A 21,677-nucleotide genomic window follows, 5' to 3' on the forward strand; every position below is an offset into this window, starting at 1 on the left:
TGGGCCACCGTGAGGCAGAAGACAGCATGCAGGCTGCAGATGCTGATCTTGGATTCTAGTCCCCTACCTAGTCACTCCGCCACTGGCCTTTAAAATAACATTTCATCATAATTTCTAATGTTATCTTTCTCAAAATCCCAGCCCTATTATGTAAGCCAGGCCAGCACACAGCCAGCCGAGAGGACTTTTGGATAACCCACTGCAGTGGGCATTTGTCGGGCTCTGGGACTCTGTGTCTGTGTACACCCTTCCTTTGTGTAGGACTCAACTGCCTATGATCCTGTGGCCCCAAGGAAGAAGACATTTATTGTCCCGCCTCTCTTGCGTTTAGGGTGAACCATCACCTCTGGACTTTAAGTGAAAAAAAATAACTTTTATTTAAGTCACTGTATTTGGTGGTAGCTTAGCCTGTGCTCCAATACACGAGCAATATGAAGAGATTCTGTTCCGCAGAACTGCAGTGCTCTTCCAGCATCTCTGCATTATCTATGAACTTACATTCGTGTGTGAGAGAGAGATACTGACTCAAAACTGTTACACTCCTCCCTATAGCCCTGCACAGCCAAGTGTCTCCACTCTCTCATCTCTCAGGTCCTCAGGCTGACTTCTGCCTCACACTCCACTCAGCTCTTCTTTCTAAGCTCAGCCCTGGTTTCCTTTCCAAAGCCTTGATTGCCAAATGCCTCAGGAGTCAGGGAAGCAGAAACACATCAGCCTGAAACTCCACCCCAATCATCATAATTGACTGCATGTAGACGAAGAGCTTTATCCTACTGCCTGCAAGATAAAAATTAAACCTTCTCTGGAGGAAGATAACAGCGTCCAGAGACCCTAGAAATCTTCACGCACAGTGTCAGGCACTTAACGAAAAATTACAAAGCATGACAAGAAACAAGAACAAATGACCAAAAGCTAAGGGAACAAATAACATATAGACTGTAGGTGTAATATCTAGGTGATCTAGCTATTACGAATATCAAAAAGAAATTTTAAGGGGCCAGCCCGGTGGCATAGCAGTTAAGTTTGCACACTCTGCTTTGGTGGCCTGTGGCTCACCAGTTCGGATCCCAGGTGCAGACCTATGCACCACTCATCAAGCCATGCTGTGGCAGGTGTCCCACATGTAAAGTAGAGGAAGATGGGCATAGATGTCAGCTCAGGGCCAATCCTCCTCAGCAAAAAGAGGAGGATTGGCAGCAGATGTTAGCTCAAGACTAATCTTCCTCGGAAAAAAAAAAAAAGAAATTTTAATATAACTATAATTAATATGTTCAAGAAAATAAAGATGGAGAATTTTATCAGATACCTGAAATCTATGTACAAGAATCAAATGTAAATATAGTAATTAAAATTAAAAATCCAATCGATGGGTTTAACAGCAGTTTAGGCACAGCACAAGAGGAGTTTTTGAAATTGAAAGAGATGTCACTAGAAATATCCAGATAGAAGCACAGAGAGAAAGAAAAGACCTGAAAATACAGAAAAGAGCTTAAGTGGCACATGAGACATCTATAAAAGAACTAACACATATAGTTGGAATCCCAAGGGGAGAAAAGAGGAGAAAGAAGCTGCAGAAATAGTCACCAAGAGTTTTCCAAAACTGATTAAAGTTATCAAGCCACAGATCCAAGAAGCTCCAGGAATCACAATTAGGCGAAATATCTTTATATATATATATTTCCATATATTTATACACCCTAAAGCCCATCACAGCAAAACTGCTGAAAAACAACTATGAGAAGGCCTAAGAAGCAGCCAGGCTCTGGAGGAGGGAGCAGTAACGGCAGATGGAAACAGTATATTTACGCCTGACTCTCAGTTTCACGCTCAATTATGGAATTTTGATAGCCTCTCTTACCCTCTTTGCTATTAAGTGAAACTAAAGATAAAAGGTCAGATAATGCCATCTTAAAGTCCCAAAGTTAAAAGTTTTTATTAATTTGGGGCAGAATTCTGCAAGGTATCAATTGTGACATATAAATTCTTTTCTCTTTTTTTGGTTTTAAAACCTGTCATTCTATGAAGAGTAAAGATTTTTATTGAAGTCTGATGTTTCTCTAACTTCTAAAATGAATATAAAAATGCATCAGCTAACGAGTATCAGTAATTTCACTTTCCAGGAACCCAAGGCCCATAAAGTAGAGAATTAAAATGAGTTATTATTCTGGTGTAGTGAGACTGATCTCTTAACACATAGAAACCTGCTATTGTAGATATTTAAGAGAGGTGAGCTCATCATAATTTCAAAGGATTCATAAATTTATTCTGATTTTTCAAATAACTTAGAAAATTATTCATCTTGGTTAACAGGAAAAGAAATCAGATGCAAAAACTTAAAGATAAATTTGTGATGATAATCTACCAGCCCAGGCTCTCTTTGAGCTCTTGCCCAAATGAGTCCTGGAAATCCTGGGAGAGAAAAACAAGGCTCGAAAACATGCGTGCCCTGTCACAAGAGGCCATGGCTGTTACTAGGCATCGCAACTGACTATGCATCACCGTTTATTGGGATTTTCTACACTGTCCTGGTGAATGATAGCACAACGGAAGAATATGGTTAAAGTTTTCAAAGATGACTCAGAGAAACCAACAGAAGAAACTTATGGGGGAAAAAAGTCAGCACTTTCAGTGAAAGATTGACTACTTAGACCATTCAAAACCTGAAATGCACATTAGCAACACTGTAGTATGCAGGTTGAGGAAAGAAACCCCTGTTGCTCACTTCCCCTCAAAGGCCTGACACTTTCATTTAAAGAGCCTGAGAGCATCTACTAAAATCAACATTTCCCCTAGCTCATGTGTGAAGGAAATCATTGGGCTTCAGGAGTGATAGACATAACCAACACCTGGTCAACCAAGTAATTCAACCCCTCAGCACAGTGATGGGTTCAGAGCTGGACACATGACTCCATCAAAGCCAGCGAGAGTCAGTCTTGGGCCTTGCTGGGAAGATTGAGAGAGAAGCATGTTCCCTCTTCAGCTAACTCAAATCTGGAGATGCTGTAGCCTTGTCCACTACCTAAAAATGAAGCCATCATAAATCTGAGTCTCTGAATCAAAGAATCCCAGAAGCCAGCTGCCCCTGTATATTCATATAACCCAATACGTTCCCTTTTCTGCTTGAGCCACTAAGAGCTGGGTTTTCTCTCTCGTAGTAAAGTTTCAACTAATATACTCACTCTAGAGAGAAGCAGCCATTTTAACAGGCACTGCAGGGAGATGCCTCAAAAGATTGCTCAGCTGGAAGTCCTGAACACTGGAGTGGGCCAACAGCCACATCAGACTACAGAAGGCAGACACAGACAAGGACACATACTTTGGAGTAAAAAATTCTAAGTTACCCTGAACCAAGTGCAAACTAGGGAGCATACCTGGTTTCACATCAGTCTAACATTAACATAAAAGTCATCTGAGTCCATTTTAAGTGACCTTTCCCCAAAACTTACCAGTCTACCAAATTTCTCTGTCCTTTCTGATAATAATGAGCAAGTATAACTCAGAACAACATTACAGAAGAGAGCTACATTCGGTGTTCATTCAAATTATCAATCACTATAAATCCAATGGCTTTGTTTCTAGCTCTTGTTTGGGATTATGCTCGCTTGGAGGTACTCCGTTTCAGCTTATTGGAACTCTCCGGTCACCTTCCTTGCTACCCTGCACTACACTAGCCACAGAGCCTCCACATTTGGGTTGAAACTGCCAAGAAAGGACCAATGATCGCCCTGCAGTAACTGAGAAACTGGAACAAAATTTCAAAGCCTTCCATATTCTGTTGGCCACCCACTCTTACTTTGGGTTTGAAAGAACTCAAAACCAATGAGGCCAAACACTGACAACTGTCACTCTATGCAGCCAGCAGCTTTTGGGGAATGTTTACACTGCTCTGTTCTAATTAAATGACACACAAGAAGCACAAATGGGCTGAGCCTAGTAGTCTGCTACATTAACAGGCGTGGCTAAAGGGTTTCTCAAAAATACTCCAATTAAAAGTAACCCTATCTATCAGGACAATGAGAAGCCACGTGCGCCACCCGCCAGCTTTGCGACCTTGAAAGGTCACTCACCTGTGCACCTTTTTCATCTGTAGATCCTAAGAGTCACATTAAATGATCACCGTGCAGAGCCAACATTTGAGAGACCTATGTTCCCTAAATCTGAAGCCCCCAGGCAATGGCACTTGGTGACTCCATAGTTAAGTTTCGGAGCCAGTTAGCATCACTGACACTGCGCTTTTGCAAGTCTATGGTGATTTTCGCATTAGAATTTCCAACTGCGCTGAAATAGAGTAATTCTTTTTTGACAGAGTAAGGCGTAGCTTGAATTTTGAATTAAGAGAAAGCTTAGGCTAACAGTTAACCTTGGATTAAAATTTATTTTACTAACGTTAACTTGATATCACACGATGATATTCTATTTCCTCCAGGAAATTTTTTGCGCCATTATAAAATTTTAGCTAATGCCACTAAATTCTAGACATTAAGACACACTGCTGGTGAACACTATTAGTTGCTTATTCAAAAACTGATCACTTATTTATAAAATCAAAAGAGGTATAATCCAAATATACTTAGTGGAGAAAAATGAGTGGATCCTCTTCCGCCATAGTCTTTTCCCTCTGAGTCTGTCCCAGAATGCAGATGACAGAAAGCATTCAGTTCCATGGCTACAGCAGTATATAGTAAACAATAAAGTGTTGTAAGAGATCTCTGTATTTTTTTTAAGAGCTTGTTATCCAGCTTAACTGCAAAGAAGCTATTCGGAAGCAAGAGTGATGGCAAGGCCAACATGGGTACAGCAGGATGGGTCTGGGGAACATCAGAGTGGACTTTGAATCAACCAGATTTAAATTTGACCTCTAGCCCTGTCACTCTCAAGCCATATTCCCTTGGACAAGTTATTGTATCACTCGGAGCCTCCATGTCTCATGTTTATTTAAAGAAATAACAGGAAGTACTTCCCAGGGCTGCTGTCGGGAACAAATGAGGGGATTCTGGAAGTAAAATAGATTACGAAGTGCTTGAACGCTATGCAGAAATTGGTCCCCTTTCTTTTCTTCAGGCGCACCCTCAGGCGAGTCACTGCCACACCGAGAGCCGGACCGGCGAAGGCTCTCTCCTCCAGCCACAGACTCCCAGGAGGGCGGCTGCTTTCCTTTCGAATTTACGCTCTCTGGTCACTGCTGGCATAATTTCTGTGGCAAGGCTAGTGCCCACATGTGACTGAAGAAGAAAAGGCACAGACGACCCTCATCAGAGCACCTTGTCAACCACAGGAAGACAGCCTTGATTCCCCTGCCTCTGACTCAGCTGCGGGGGCCTTGCCCACAGGCGATGACACCACCTTTGCAGCACAGGTAGACCCGGTAGCCTCTGACCTGGTTTCAGCGTCCTGTGTTCTCACCTGGGCCCTTTCTGGAAGAGTCCACTAGCACAGCCTGTGGCTGTACCACACCTCTTCACCATCCCTGTATCAATTCCCTGACTGGTTACTATAAAAACCTCCCAATCTTATTGAGCTATTCCTGCCTGGATTCTCACGGCATGACGCAGAGGAGCAGAGATTCCAGAGGACGTTAGGCCACGAGGTAGAAGATGAGAAGAACATAACAGAGAACATTGCTCCAAGAGAATGTCAGACCGGCCTCCACGTTATCAAATTATCTGCTTATTGAGAAAGCGAGTTCCAGGGCTGAGCAGCAGCCACATTCAGGAGCTCCAGAACGGGACCCTAGACAGCACTCCCCTCTTCACCACTTCCCTAGGCCCCTTCAGCAACCTCCAGGGCCACACCTGCAGCGGAGTGGTGCCCGCGTCCAGGCAACAGCAGCAGGGAGCACCCGGAGGGGGGTACCGCTAAACCGCAACGTCGCAGCAGTTTCCTTTCAATAAGAAACCAATTCCCTGAAGAAACCTGCCCAAGATCAAAAAAAGTTGTGAAGTGGAGACTCCTACTGCAACAGTAGAGAAAAGAAAGAGAACTCAGAAATCTCAGGCAGAGTGACTCTCGCCCATCTAGAATATACAAGACCACCTGCAGAGCCTGTGAAAAATGTAGGTAACTGGCACCACCCCAGACACACACAACCTGAAGCTCTGGGAGGGCCTTGGGCATCTGTATTTTTTTACTGCTCCAAATCAAAGCTTGAGAAACTGTGGCTGAGTCTGCGACTACTGTCAGGGGCAAGGCAGACTCGGAGCCGGGTCATCCCCTCGAGGGCAGTGCTTCTCAGGCTGGGCGGCAGTACAGTGCTATTAAAGAGGCTGGGAACTGCGATGCTGGAACAGGGCCTTGTGGAGAAGAAAGCTGGGAACCACAAGGTTAAAACAAACATTTGTGCTTACTTTGAAACTCCCAGAACCTTCACTAGACCAAGGAGCATTGTACCCTGCAAGAGAGGAATACAATATATGGTATTTTCCAAATTTATTTGTCACAAAAATGTCCTTTGGAAAAGCATCCCGTAGCATTAGTACTCTCTGAAAGACAATTTGGGAAATACTGGTCTGACGTAATTGTCCTCCATGAGTTGTTTCTAGTTTCCTCGAGAGTTCTCCAGGTTCCTCTGGAACCTCTAGTTTCCTGAAAGGACGGTAAGGTGAAAACATTCATTTCAAAAATTGTCTGCGTTCCTGCACTGGGGGCTGGAGCACTCGGAGGACAGTCACTGAGCACTGACTCCAGCTGCAGATCAGTTAGAATCGGGAGAGGAGGACCCTGCCTCCCGCTTCTCTCTACTTGGCAGGCTACTCGAAACAACTCAACACTTTCTAACTTGGTCCCAAAAGAAACGAACATAAGTAATTAAAAAAAAAAAGGAATAGCTACCAAGTGGTGAATCAAAATGAAACTGTGCACATATCGCCGAATTTCCTGGAAAAAGTTTCCAGGGGTATTCACTTTCTCTGCAATACTGCAAACCTCCTTCCTCCATCAAGATGATGCTTGTAGGAGCCCTGTGAGCTGTTACTCTCGGAGCTAGCAGCAAGGGCACACATAGGCCTGCTTTACAAGAGAGATCCTTACAAGGAAGGTACCTCCAACTTCAGGTCAGATGATGCCACAGCTGTCAAGAGGCACGACTTTCTTCCCTCTGTTTCCCTTCTAGGGAATCAGAATTTTAAATTCTCAACGCAAGTGGTAGCCTTCTAGCTGTGATCAGTTTCTTACTTGCATTTCTTTTGTGGCCAGTATTACACACATGCAACAATGAAAAGCCACAGGCAGGGTATTCAGTTGGTGATGACAAAGATATTACTATCATAATACTACCTTCAATATCATATTCTAGCCAGTGAGAGCTCATCACAGACATCATTATTACTCCTATAGATTATTATTTGATTCTGAGTAAAGTGAAATTAAGTTCATCTAAGCAAACCTAAAAAGAATCCAGTCACTCATGTCCTACCAGAATACTGATCACCTAAGTACAAAGAGCGCCCTACACATTACCCACAAATACAGTGTGCCCGTGCCCTCACTCAGGACATTGGCTGAGTGTCTCCCACGCACCAGGCCGCATTCAGGGGTTGGAAATACAGCCGCGAATAAGAGATCGAAATCCCTGCCCTCGTGAAGCTTTTAGTCTAGATGTAAGAATCCAAATATTTAGCAAATTAATTGGATTTTTGTCATTTCTATTGTCTTCCAAGGTTTATTCACTATTATAACGCCTGTCTCCCTTTGATCACACAAATCTTGAAATGTTAGAGCTCAGAGAAGTGACTTTGGCAGCTCTGTGCTTGGCATGAATTCCAGACGAGTGGGATCCTAGCTGCACTTGCACATGTGACCTTAGATGACCCTTTACTTCTCTGAGCCTCAGTTTCCTCATCTGTTAAACAAGGACTGGCTTTGAATCTGACTCAAGCACAGCAGTTAAGGGGTGTTTAGAAATGTTTGTGGGGTGGGGGGCCAGGGCATTGTGGGGGACACAAAGACTGAGTGGGCCCAGGAGTGCTAAACACCCTGTGGTCACAGGACAAGCCCAGCCCAGGGCATGGAGCTTGTGGATGCTAGGCTGGGAGCAGGACCGAGATCTGTGGCACTCAGTGTGAGGCCCTGTTCAAGAGACCACGGCGGTCCCTTCGTTTAAGGCCTGTCTGGGGTGATACGCTCTCTGATTCCCGTTCACGTGGAGTAGTCCGGGCAGGGCACTGGAGGTTCTTTCATGGGAGAGCCGTGTGCCAAGGTCCTCCGCTCAGAAGTTCTCAGACTGGGCAGCCTCTAGCCATCACTCTAAAGCTACCTAGATTTTCAAAATATCTCATTTCTATCAGGAGAGTCTTTTCCTAGCTGAAGCCCAAATACAGAAAATTAAAATTATTACATCAACTCGATCTAATTTCCACTACGATCTAGCTAATTTGCACAGCTATTGTATCTTGTTACACCAAGATATAAATCTTATAACAACCCTGGTTTTGAGAAGATTTAGCATTCTTCCAAAGCCTGAAGTGGATAATGCTAAAGTATTTTACAAGCAAATCATTAACCCACAGAAAATAAGCAGCTTGTAGGGAGAATAATACATGAACCAAATCAAAAAAGTTAAGTAAGAAAATTTTATCAAATAAACAATGTAATTAAATAGCTATGGTTTCATTCACAAGTAAGCAGGGTACAATGCAATCCTGTCCAAGTGGTAAAAATCAGACCTCTCTACTCGATGTATCATACACGAAAGAAAGAATTTTCATCTTTCACCAACTAGGTTGAAATGTCATCCTGCCTTCTGTCCGTGTGTGGTGAATTATAATCTTGCTCCTTACAGTTATTTAACCCCTAATTCACCCTTAAGGCACATATTTGGGTGGCTTAAAGCTACAGAAAGATTGCAAAACATCCCCAGAAAGATTAACTTATATCTAAATTGATCGTTCTCAAACTGTGCACCGAGGCACCCCAGGGCAGCAAAGGGAACTCACGGTTATGCTTCAGAGTATTTTAAACTTTCAAGCAAACTGCAATACTCAACATCTATTGGACATCATGCAAACTACCAGCTCGAGGCAGTTCACACTGTCAACATTAGGTCGAGCCACATTCCTTTTGATGATGATCATATCTTTGGGAAACTACATTTTTAGCAGTCACTGTGATAAAAAGCAACCGCTACACAAAATGAAGTGGCAGTGTCTAATCTGACTGCAAGGTTTAAGAGCTGTGCAGAGCCCAAGAAATGCACACATCTCGTTATTAAGCAACTGTGGTTAAGAACGAGATAAAACTATTATTTTTCTATCAATTTATTATATTAATTTTTTCAAACCACTACTAAGTTGTTAGGACATAAATACTCATAAGCTAGTGGACCTAACTACTCAAGGAAAAAACTGTCAGCCATTTCTTTTAGTGCTGGAAAAACTGATGAGACACTAACGGCACCAAGAACTGAGAAAGTGAAACCTTTGACCTAACATCTTGGTCAATCTCCAAAAGAGGGCAGAGAATCAGAAAGTTTAGTTTTTAAAGAGCAGATATTTGAAAAAAGAGATCAGCTCCTGGGCCACCTCCTTGAGCAGCCACAGTGACAACAACAGCTGCAGGGGCCCCTGCAGAAGGGTCAGGACCACGAGGTCATCAGTCCCCACATTGTAGGGCCGCTGCCACCTTTGTTTCTGGAGGGTTCAAATATGGGAGGGAAGAATGAATACATATAGTAAACACAGCCTGTAACTAAAGGCATATTTTCATATTGTCACTAGACCGTAGTTTTTTTATTATGAACTTAGGAATGGAGGCTCTTCAGAATAATTCACCATGCTACCAAACACAAGCATTCTGTAAAAAATCAATTACGGTTACTTCAGTTCCCTTTCAGGCCTTATATCCATCAGTCTTCAATCCAACTGAGGCTCGCCACAAAATAAAGATCAGGTGGGAGCCGCCGCATAAGCCAAACATCTTAACTGTCAAAAACAGGCTTTAAGAATGCTCATTTCGGGGCCGGCCCAGTGGCGCAGCAGTTAAGTGCGCACGTTCCGCTTCGGCGGCCCGGGGATCACAGGTTCTGATCCCGGGTGTCTATGTCTATGGCACTGCTTGGCAAGCCATGCTGTGGCAGGCGTCCCACATATAAAGTAGAGGAAGATGGGCATGGATGTTAGCTCAGGGCCAGTCTTCCTCAGCAAAAAGAGGAGGATTCGCAGATGTAAGTTCACAGCTAATCTTCCTCGGAAAAAAAACATTCTTTAAAAAAAAGGAAGGCTAATTTTGAGCCAGCCCTGAAGGCCTAGCAGTTAAAGTTTGGTGCACTCCACTTCGGGGGGCCAGGCCCCATTCCCAGGCGCAGAACCACACCACACGTCCAGTCACATAGAAGAAATGGTCGCATAGAAGAACCAGAAGGACCTACAACTAGAATATACAACTATGTACTGGGGCTTTGGGGAAAGAGGAAAAAAAAGGAAGATTGGCAAATGACGTTAGCTCAGGATGACTCCTTCCCAGCAAAAAAAAAAGAAAGTATGCTAATTTCATTATAGGCAAATAATTGATTGATAGATATCGAAACAAAAGGGGTAAAAGTAACATATTTCTTATTAGTTGCCAGCAGAACAAGAGTGACCACAGTGAAGAAACGGAACATCATCTTGCCTGGGTCATCAAAATCAGCCTCGCCAACAAGGGGCAGGTGGCAACCACATGCCTCCCAATGGGATACCTGATAAGAACACATCACTTGTGTGGAATTCCTGATGGGGATGCAGAGCCCGAACCCAATCATGAAAACGCTCGGCTAACCCAAAATGAGGAATATTCTTTAAAAGAAAAAAGATTGTATTCTTCAAAAACATAATTTCACAAAAGACAAAGAAAGGCTATGAAAACGGTTCAGATTAAAGGAATCTAGAGACATAACAACTAAATGCAGTACCTGATCCCAGCACTGGAGGGGAGAAGTTATAAAAGACACTAGTAAGTCCATTTACAAAACCGAAACAGAGTACATTGGATAAATTTAAATAAATGTTAGATTTACCGACTGATACCTGCACTATTGTTATTTTAGAGAATATCTTTATTCCTAGAAAATATACACTGAATTATTTAGGAGTAAAGGGCTGTGATGTATAAATTTATTCTCAAATGGTGTAGAAAAAAATGAGGTATATTAATTTTTAATGTATATACTAGAGAGAGAGAGAAGGGGCACAAATGAAAAGCAAACAGTGCAAAATATTACCAATAGGTCCATCTGGGTCAAGGTTATATGAGTGTTCTTTGTACTATTCTTATTTATGCAACTTTTCTATAATTTGAAATTATTTCCAAATCAATTATTTTCCAAAAGTAAAGTACTGTACCACATTTTAGCACAAGAAAACAACTGCTAAGTAACTAAGGATACTTGCGCCACAGCCAAAGAATATATGTGTCATTACGTAGTACACTTCGAATATCTTACAATTTTATTCGTCAATTATACCTCAATAAAACTGAAGAAAAAGAACACATACATATATCAAAAATATATGGTCTTAATGACAGGAATTCACGATAAATCAATAGTGTGATGAAACCAAAGCCCATAAAAAGAGGTTCTCTACTCATGAGCTTGTTGAAGGTTCTAGAGTGCATGACATGTAAGAACAGTGAAAAGAGCTGAAGATGTCAAGCCTAGAACGAAAACGATTCCATCTCCTGCAGGGGCCCTGGTTGCTGAGGTTCGCCACGTGGAGGCGCAGTCAGCGTCATTCTGTGGTCCTCCTGCAGGCAGAGCCACAGTAACTGAGTTCCCCTAATGATTCTGATCCTGTAGGTCTGGAGTGGAGCCTAGGGATCTGGTTTGTTCTCCAGATCCCAGCAGACTTGGCTGCAATGGCTCCAGGACTCACGCTATGGGCTTCAGTTCTAACAGACCCTTCTCACACTGGGAGCCCCAGCCTCAGAGCCAGACCTAAAGGAGTATGGGGTGTTCTTTTAAGTGTCCATGGATTCCCTTACAGGGTATGAGTAACATCAGGGAGGATGGTTTTCATCTTCATTAAACTAGCTGGAGGCCCGGACAGAGAAAAGGACCCTTGGGGCTAAGCTGCCTAGCTAATTCCTACACGTCCACCAAGACCTCAGCTCAAGCATCGCTTTTTGGGACTGATTCCTATAGTCCATTCCCCCCGGCTAGGCGAGAGGCCCCCTGCCTGCTCCCCAACCCATCCGCCTCATGGCCTTGCTCAATCTTGCGCTGAAACTGTTCATTCCTTCCTGTTTCTCCCTCTAGCCTGCTCCTCGAGGGCAGGGACTGTCAAACGTTCCTCCCTGAATCTCCAGCATCGAGCAATGGCTGACATCCAAGCTAACGTCTATTTAACTCATTAATTGAATTATTTCAACTACGTAAGTCAGAAAAGGAAAAGGCAGTGATCAGAGATTTTTTCCATTTTAGAATAATGTAAACGTTTACATCATGTTAATATTGACAACAATTTATTGTATACCTACTATGTGCCAGGTACTTCACAAACATTAATCTCAACCCTTACGAGAACCTTTAACTGGTACTATTCATTCCATTTTCCAGATGAAGAAAGCAAAGTACAGATGGGTTAAATAGCACTGGCTCCCACTGCTAACGAGGAATGGCCCTGAGGTTCCAATCCTGATTCTAGAACTCTTGTGAAGACAACTGCCTCTCATCTAGAAACAGTCCAGCAATGGTTCCAACACCAAACTGCCCAACAATAGGAGGGGAGAAAGGCCATGGTCATCACCATGTGTGGCCTAAATTACAGAAGAAATTCAGTGGAAAGGAAATGCCTACGTAATTCCTTTACTCTGCTTCTACAGGGAAGAAAACGACCTGAATGTATCTTACGAAGACACCAACAAGCGCAAGTTACCACATTGGCAGCTATTTTCGTTTTTGTTCCCCAAATCAAAATGAAACAATTGGTAACAAGAAATTCAAAGTGCAGCAAAGAGGATAACAAGAAGCTTTTTTTCTGATGCACCTCTGACCTTTCTAAAAGTTAATTATTTTCTCTCATTCATATACTTTTTTGTCTTAAGTTTCTCCCATGATTTTATTCAGGAAAAAATGAAAGACCTTCCTTGAGGGGGGGAGATAAAGACTAGCCAAAGAGGTAAGAAGAAAGATATTCTTTTAAATTAATTGAAGACTCAGATCCTGTGCCATCCATTTCACCGCCTTCCTCCGGAAAACGGCAGGAGGTCCATGCACCACTCACTCACACTCACATATCCAGTAGACGTCTGTCAGCACCTGCGATGTGCCAGGCATTGTACTGGGCACTGAGGATGAGACATTGTCCCAGTAGAGCCCAGGACCCTCCAGAAACTGCAGGCTAGTTAACAGGAAAGAAAGGCGAGAAAATCAAATGGCAGTAACGCCATTTAGTAAGTGCCATAAATGGGGAGTTAACCTGCAAGTCAGCCTAGGGAAAGCGGACCCGGAAGAAAGCACCACCAAAGCCAAGTCATGGAGAATGAGTAGGAGCTGGCCCATCCAATGAGCTTGGGAAGACATCCCAGGGAGAGGAAACAGCACACCCTGGCCCTGGGCAGAGAGGGTCATGCCAGGGAGCCACATGGGGTTTGGGTTGGTTGGCACACCAGAGCACGGGTTACCCTGGAGGTGCCAGGACAACACTAGTATGTTCCAGACCAGGAGCAACATGAGCAAAGATGCACTTTTGAAAGGTCACTGTGATGGCAGGGTGGTGGGTAGTGTGGTAGGGAGACAAGGAAAGCAGGGCAGTAGTCCAAGTGAAAGTGTTAAATGAGGGCCTGAGCTAACACAGAGATGATAGCACTTGGTGAAGTAAAGTAAGGAAGTCAGGGGTGCCTTCTGGATTTCTGGCCTGGGTAACTGGGCGGAAGTAGGAGGATTGGACTGGTGACCAAAGGAAGCGCTCAGCCGGGGCCATGGTGAGCGGGGCTGCCAGAGGGATAGGCAGTAGAGATGGCCGGGAGTCGGCGGCACAGGAGAGTAGAGTGAGCTGGGGGACAAATTTGGAAGTCAGCCGTAAATGGAAGACAGCTCACCATTTAGACCAGAGAAACTACAGAGATGACATAGGGTGAGAGGACAGAGAGTCTGGAAGGCTAAGGGAACACCAATATATAAGGAATGGGAAAGGGGACTATGCAGGAACAGTCCAAGAAGTAAGGAAAAAACTAGAGGAGCTTATTGTCATGTTATACAAGCCAAGGGAAGTGAGAGTTTCAAGGCCGGTGATCAAAGTGTCAAATACTGGAGAGAAGTCAGGTCACATCTGTTATCCATAATCTGGCTTTCTAAATACCAAAAATAAGAGTTAAAATGCCATGCATCACATTACAATGAGATGAACAATAACAATGAGATCAAAACACACAACTAGGACTTCAGGGAAGAAAAGTTAGGTACTCATATAACACAAACAATCCAACCAGCCCACACGCTGTCACCTAATCCACAGCCAGGGACAGTTCTCATCCAAATTCAGGTCATGACTCAAATTAGGACAATTTTCCAAAATCAACATACAAAAATCAGTTGCATTTCTATACACTAACAACGAAGTAGCAGAAAGAGAAATTAAGAATACAATCCCATTTACAATTGCAACAAAAAGAATGAAATACCTAGGAATAAACTTAACCAAAGAGGTGAAAGATCTGTACACCGAAAACTATAAAACATTGTTGAAAGAAATCAAAGAAGACACAAAGAAATGGAAAGATATTCCGTGCTCTTGGATTAGAAGAATCAACACATTAAAAAGTCCATACTTCCTAAAGCAATCTATAGATTCAATGCAATCCCTATCAAAGTTCCAACAACACTTTTCACAGAAATAGAACAAAGAATCCTAAAATTTATATGGAACAACAAAAGACTCTGAATAGCCAAAGTCCTGAGGAAAAAGAACAAAGCTGGAGGTATCACATTCTCTGATTTCAAAATATACTACAAAGCTATAGTAACCAAAACAGCATGGTACTGGCACAAAAACAGACACACAGATCAATGGAAGAGAATTGAGAGCCCAGAAGTAAACCCACACGTTTATGGACAGCTAATATTTGACAAGGGAGCCAAGAGCATATGATGGAGAAAGGAGAGTCTCTTCAATAAATGATGTTGGGAAAACTGGACAGCCACATGCAAAAGAATGAAAGTAGACCATTCCCTTACACCATGCACAAAAATCAACTCAAAATAGATTAAAGACTTGAATGTAAGACCTGAAACCAGGAAACTTCTAGAAGAAAACATATGCAACACACTCTTCAACACCAGTCTCAGCAGCATATTTTCAAGTACCACATCTGACTGGGCAAGGGAAACAACAGAAAAAATAAACAAATGGGACTACATCAAACTAAAAAGCTTCCGCACAGCAAAGGAAACCATCAACAAAACAAAAAGACAACCTAATAATTGGGAGAAGATATTTGCAAATCATATATCAGATAAGGGGTTAATATCGAAAATATACAAAGAACTCACACATCTCAACAACAAAAAAACCAACAACCCGATTAAAAAATGGGCAAAAGATGTGAACAGAGATTTCTCTAAAGAAGATATACGATGGCCAACAGGCACATGAAAAGATGCTCAACATCGTTAGCTATCAGCAAAATGCAAATCAAAACTACAATGACGTATCACCCCACTCCGGCCAGAATGGCTATAATTAACAAGACAGAAAACAATAAGTGTTAGAGAGGATGTGGAGAGAAGGACACCCTCATACACTGCTGGTGGGTGTGCAAACTGGTGCAGCCACTATGGAAAACAGAATGGAGTTTCCTCAGAAAATTAAGGATAGAGCTACCATATGATCCAGCTATCCTATCCCACTACTGAGTATTTATCCAAAGAACTTGAAAACACAAAGGCATAAAGATACTTGCACCCCTATGTTCATCGCAGCATTATACACCATAGCCAAGACTTGGAAGCAACCTAGGTGCCCATCAAGGGACGAATGGATAAAGAAGATGTGGTATTTATACACGATGGACTACTACTCAGCCATAAGAAATGATGAAATCCAGACATTTGTGACAACATGGATGGACCTTGAGGATATTATGCGAAGTGAAATAAGTCAGCGGGAGAAAGTCAAATACCGTATGATCTCACTCATAAGTAGAAGACAAAACTAACGACAAACAAACACGTAGCAACATAGATTGGATTGGTGGTTACCAGAGGGGAAAGGAGAAGGGAGGGAGGCAAAGGGGTGATTAGGCTCATGTGTGTGGTGATGGATTATAATTAGCCTTTGGGTGGTGAACATGATGGAATCTACACAGAATTAGAAATACATTATGATGTACATCTGAAAAAAAGATTAGGACAATTTTTCCAAGGCTACAGCTAAGTGTTCTATTCTGCTTTGCCACAAAAAATTATCATAAAAGTCACATGTTACAAATCACATGATAGTACTTAATTTAATTTTCATTTAATCTTTTTTTTCCCCTATCAAGACCCCTATTCTTTGACATATATCCCACAGGTTTGGGACAAGGGTGGCTATTCACATGTTTTCTAAACTTAGAAAACACAGTTAATGATACAAGTAGCCCCGGCTGCAAGTTTTGATTATTAATGAAATTGGTTCTCCCATCAGTTTTGTGGGATCTTCTTCCAAAAGGCTCCTGTCCTGTTGAAGTTAGCCTAGCTGATTTCTATTCCTTGTAACCAAGAATCCTAAATAATATCCAACATTTTAACCACCAAGAAATATCAGTTTAAATATTAGCTATCATTATATTCTAAAAGGATAGATATTTCAAATTTTAATACATAACAAAAAAGACCAGAACCTCAAAGTAAAGGTTATTCTTTTAAAGTGAATATTAGCTCTTTGAAAACATCACCTTATTCTTGTTTCTCTGCAGACGACTGACACCTTCACCAGAGACTGGATTCCAGTCCAAGAATTGGCACTCGGCAACCACAAAGTACACTCAAAGTCTAACATGTAAGTAAGTCTCATTACGTTTGTTGAGTTGAAAATATGCAACTCTTTATTAAAACAGTTAAGTGTAAACATTAGCATTTCTAACTGCCATATATTTTTCAAGGCTTTTAGAAGAAAAGTTGCAGTATCAACTTGGATTCGATAGTTTCCCAGTGGTGGAGATGAATTTTGTTTTTTCTCGTGGCCCTCACTATAGGATCATGTTTGTAATGTTAAAAAATCTAAGGAACAATGGAGCTGGAAGCTTCTAGAAGGCTATAATTCTTTCTTTTGCCCAGCGTCCATCTCTAGTCCTCACCCCACCTCTGCCCTCAAACCTTTCACACAGCTCCATCAGATCCCCACCGTCCCGGCTCAACACGCGCCCCTGGCCAACCGGCTTCCAGGTTCGGCTAAAGTCCTGCGGGAAACTCAGTACACAGTGGGCGGGAACCTTTGAGTAAAAAGAGAACTGCTACCTGAGTGTCAGCTGAACATGTTGAAACTGTGCTCTTTTCGAGCACCAGAGTGTTATTTACAGTTTTTGAGTCATGATTTTCCACATGAAAGGTCCAATAGAGTGAAGGAAGAAAAAAAAGACAGAAGGAGCTGACGCCTCATGAGCAATCAAATAAACCCTGGAGTTTGTCGTGCCCTCTGCCTGTGACAGAACAAACATTTCTGCTCTTAATCATAAAAGTAATGCTTAAGTGTCATACAAATATTTCTGGATGAGCAATAAGATCCTATCATCTTTACCGAAGCAAAACAGGTGAGGAAGGAGTAATTTTGAATCTGACATTTTTTTGAAGAAGAAGATTAGCCCTGAGCTAATCTGCCACCAATCCTCTTCTTTTTGCTGAGGAAGACTGTCGCTGAGCTAACATCTACGCCAGTCTTCCTCTATTTTGCCTGTGGGGCGCCTGCCACAGCATGGCTTGATGAGCGGTGTGTAGGTCTGCGCCTGAGATCCGACCCGCGAACCCTGGGCGGCAGAAGTGGACCGTGTGAACTTAACCGCTGCACCACCGGGCCGGCCCCCTGAATCTGATTTTAACTGCATATATAGGCAACAGTGAGAAAAGGAATAACGAGGTCTAAAACTAAATTCCAAAAGTCTTACCAATGTAAATACAGTTTGTTTTTATTAGATAACACATTCTTAAATAAAAAGTGATTTTAAAATCTGAACAAATGACAAAGCTCAAGGAAGGAAAAGTGCCCAAAGCAAAGAAATTTATTTTATGTTTTTACTTTTAGAAGGATTAATTATCGTTTTAAAGCAAGGCCTTTGACTTACTTTTTGTTATTTTTAATCATGGTAAAAATACATAAAACATAAAATTGACCATCTTACCGATTTTTAAGTAGACAGCTCAGTGGTGTTAAGTACTTTCACACTGCTGTGCAACCAATCTCCAGGAATTTTTCATCTCGCAAAATTGAAACTCTCCACCAACTGAGCTACCCTCCATTCTCCCCTCCCCTCGGGCCCCGGCCACCACCAGGCTACTCTCCGTCTTTATGAATATGGCTACTTTAGATGCCTCATCTAAGTGGAATCATACAGTCGTTTATCCTTTTATGACTGGCTTATTTCAATTAGTATAACATCCTCAAGGTTCATCTATGCTGTAACATGTGTCAGAATTTCTTTCCTTTTTAAGGGAGAATAATATTTCATTCTCTGTGTAGACCACATTGTGTTTACCCAGTCATCTATCAATGGACACCTCGGGCTGCTTCCCAACTTCACTGACTGACTTTTTAAACTTATTTAACTAGGCAGGCCCTGGCGCTGGAGTCAGACCGCCTGGGTGCAAACCCCTCACCTCCGTGGTAGCAGCACAGAAAACACAAACGTCAAAAAGGAGGAAGCAGGCGGAGTGAAGATCAGTACCTCGTGAAGCGCTCAGCAAATTAAAATATTGCCATTGATGGGTTCTGATGAGGGTTTTGAGATACCAGAAATGCATGCAAACATTTGTTTGCGAATATGAATATGAAGAGAGATACGCCAGATGCTGAAAATGCAGAGACAGTGCCTCCTTTGAGGGCAGTGGGGGACACAGGACAGACAGCTAACAGGTAAACAACTGTACACAATGGGGAAAACAAGGTGAGAGGGAGGCAGGCACAATGGCCCAGCCCCAGCCTCGGCCAGGGCTCTGGAAAGACTTTCCAGAGCTGGGTCCCAGAGCAGGAACAGAGTCAGGAGGGCACAGAGCAAGGAGAAGGCACTGCAGAGAGGGGACTGCAGAACAAGAGTGAGAGGCTGAAGGGCAGGCTTGGAGGTGATGAACTAACTCGAAGAAAAGGGAATCTCAATAAGCAGAGCCCCAAAACAGAACAGAAAAGACAAAAAACAAGGCCTAATTAAGTGTCGATCAACAGGAAGAAATGAAACCCCAGAGAAGGCAAGCGCCACTGGATACCCGCGCTGGTGCTGTGTGAGTCTCCTGGCGCAGGCCTGGCGTGGCTGCATCTGCTGAAAACAAACTGTGGCTCAGGAGTATAAATTCAAACTGTAGCAGCAAAAGCTGAAACTCGGTAAAAGCTTACAGACTTTATGTCACACTTCATTCCATTAAATGGAAATATTTTAAAAGTCTAAAACACGTCCAAAAGAAGGCCACTTTATAAAATGCACACTGCTCTACTCAGTTCTCTGGTTTTTCTAACATGAGCAACTTGACAAGTTACCACATTATAGATTTATATTAGTATTTTCTTCCAGAAAAATATTGAATCAGCTACCATTTTCTGTTATCTGGTAGTCGCATTGCATGGGCTCCCAGAACTGCAAAAGGCCTATGGAGTTATTTCTCTACCAAGAGAGCTTCCGTTGCCCAGACGCTACACAAGCAACTAAGCAGACCACAGACCTGAGAGCAGAAAGGTCTGTGCCCTGCTCATGGATGAGCCGGGAGACCATCGTGCTCACAGTAACGACAACGCAGTGACACGCTCGGTACAGAGAATGTGGAATGGGCCGGGGAGGAAGAGGTGGCACTTTGGGGCCGGGGACATCCCGTTATCCACTTCTCCATCACTCACTCACCCACTCACTCCTGTCTTCAGTGCCTCCTGGGTGCCCGGAGCTGTCTCTAAGTGTGGAGACGCCTGTTGAGGAACGCCCCACGGCTGCTGAAGGACCAGTACAAGTTCCCCGGGCGGGGAAGTGAGGGTGGTGAGGAAGAAGGCATTCCAGGTAGGAGGAGGGGTACGGAGACCAACCCAGCTTCAAGCAGGCGGAGTGAGTGGGCGAGGGACCGGCAGGAGAGGAGCAGAAGATGGGAGACCAGAGAGGGTGTGACCAGGAGCACAGGTCAGGGGAGGGGCCACTGAAAGACAGCGGCACACCTTTCCCTTGACAGGAGGAAAGGAAGAAAGGATGTGTGGAAATGTGCAGGGAGAGTCAGGAAATACATCAACGGGGCACAGGGTGGCCGTAAAAACGTGAGCAGCAATTCACTGAGAAGGCGCGGTGGGGAACAGGCACTGTGAAGGACGTGTGTGTGACACCAGGGTATCCCACTGCAAACCTTCTATGGCCTAATGCTATGAAATATCTGAACCAAAACATGAACTCTCCTTGCTTGCGTTCCCTGACCACCTACCACAAGGAAAAAACAACCCAGTCACTGTTTTCCCGGTTTATATGTTTGTTTCTTGCAGGTCTGATGAAGGTCCATTGCTCAAAGTCCACACCCTGAGTCTATAAAGGAGAGGGTCCTGGAAAACCGGCTTCCCAAGCTAGCACTTGGTGGAGTGCTAGCCAGGTGGAGCCTCGGCGCCCTGGCAACGTCCCGCGTGTCTGCACAGGGATCCACAGCACCACCCTCGCCCCCTGAAACCCAGCTCGCGCTGTGTGGCTCTGGCTTCCGCTACTCCAGTAGCTTCACAGTAGAGAATTAACATCCTAGCACTTTGCATTTGCCCAAGGGGACCTTACCCAGCTTTTGACGGCTTCTGTATTTTGTAAAGTTTCCTTTGCCTCTTTTCTACTATTCTCTCAAGGTTTTAGTATTTATGGTCTACATGGTGTTCTAATGACATTCTCTTCTACATCATCCAAGTCACTCTCAAAACATTAAACGTCACAGACCTAAGATTAGAACAATCCCACATGCCCCTCAAGTGGGCCCTAAATCACCCAGGCCTCTCAGCAACTTGACTTTCTACCCAGAAAGGAATTTGTGAAGAATGATTCTTTGATTATTTTTGTTCGTTTCATTAACTTTTGGCCAAGGTTGTTTTTATTTTTCTGTCATTAGTAACTCGGATACAATCCCTTTTTATCTCCTCATTTAGTTTTAGTACAAAGCAGTTCATTAACGCAAAACCAAATCAAATGTTTTGACTTCCACTTTTTATCTTAATCAATGTAACAAAAGCAAAAACAAAAAATACAAAATCATGAACAAAACCTCTATAGAAATTCGTTAAATAAAGAGGAAGGGCGAAGAGAGAATCTTGAAGATATGCAAATGCTGAGCACGGCTTACTTATTTTCAATTTTATGTCTACTGAATCATTTCTAGAGGAAACTAAAAAAGGTTTGCTCTGCCGAAGAAGGGAACCATATATACAACTTCCCATTTCATACTGTTGCATTTCAACATTCATGATGTCCCTAAGGTTCGTGGTGTTTTTTTTAAGTTTAGTCTTGCCAGATATAATAAAAATATCTTATTGCAGAGAAATTCAAAATCATCGGTTACAAGAGCAGAACTAAAACAATGTTCC

The 21,677-nt window shown here is 43.0% G+C and overlaps 1 protein-coding gene and 1 long non-coding RNA gene across 22 annotated transcripts in view; one reads left to right on the top strand and one right to left on the bottom strand.

Annotated features, from left to right (window-relative positions):
- The window catches only part of CSGALNACT1 (chondroitin sulfate N-acetylgalactosaminyltransferase 1), a 330,167-nt gene that overhangs the window by 156,914 nt on the left and 151,576 nt on the right, over positions 1-21,677 (bottom strand). The gene's annotated exons all lie outside the window — the stretch shown is intronic.
- LOC111770888 (uncharacterized) lies at positions 12,613-21,419 on the top strand. Its single transcript, XR_011433350.1, has 6 exons — positions 12,613-13,088; positions 16,867-16,949; positions 18,714-19,016; positions 19,666-19,899; positions 20,010-20,139; positions 20,607-21,419. It is a non-coding gene; the product is annotated as an uncharacterized lncRNA (long non-coding RNA).

The sequence above is a fragment of the Equus caballus genome, chromosome 27 (assembly GCF_041296265.1).
Source record: "Equus caballus isolate H_3958 breed thoroughbred chromosome 27, TB-T2T, whole genome shotgun sequence".
Lineage (NCBI taxonomy): Eukaryota > Metazoa > Chordata > Mammalia > Perissodactyla > Equidae > Equus > Equus caballus.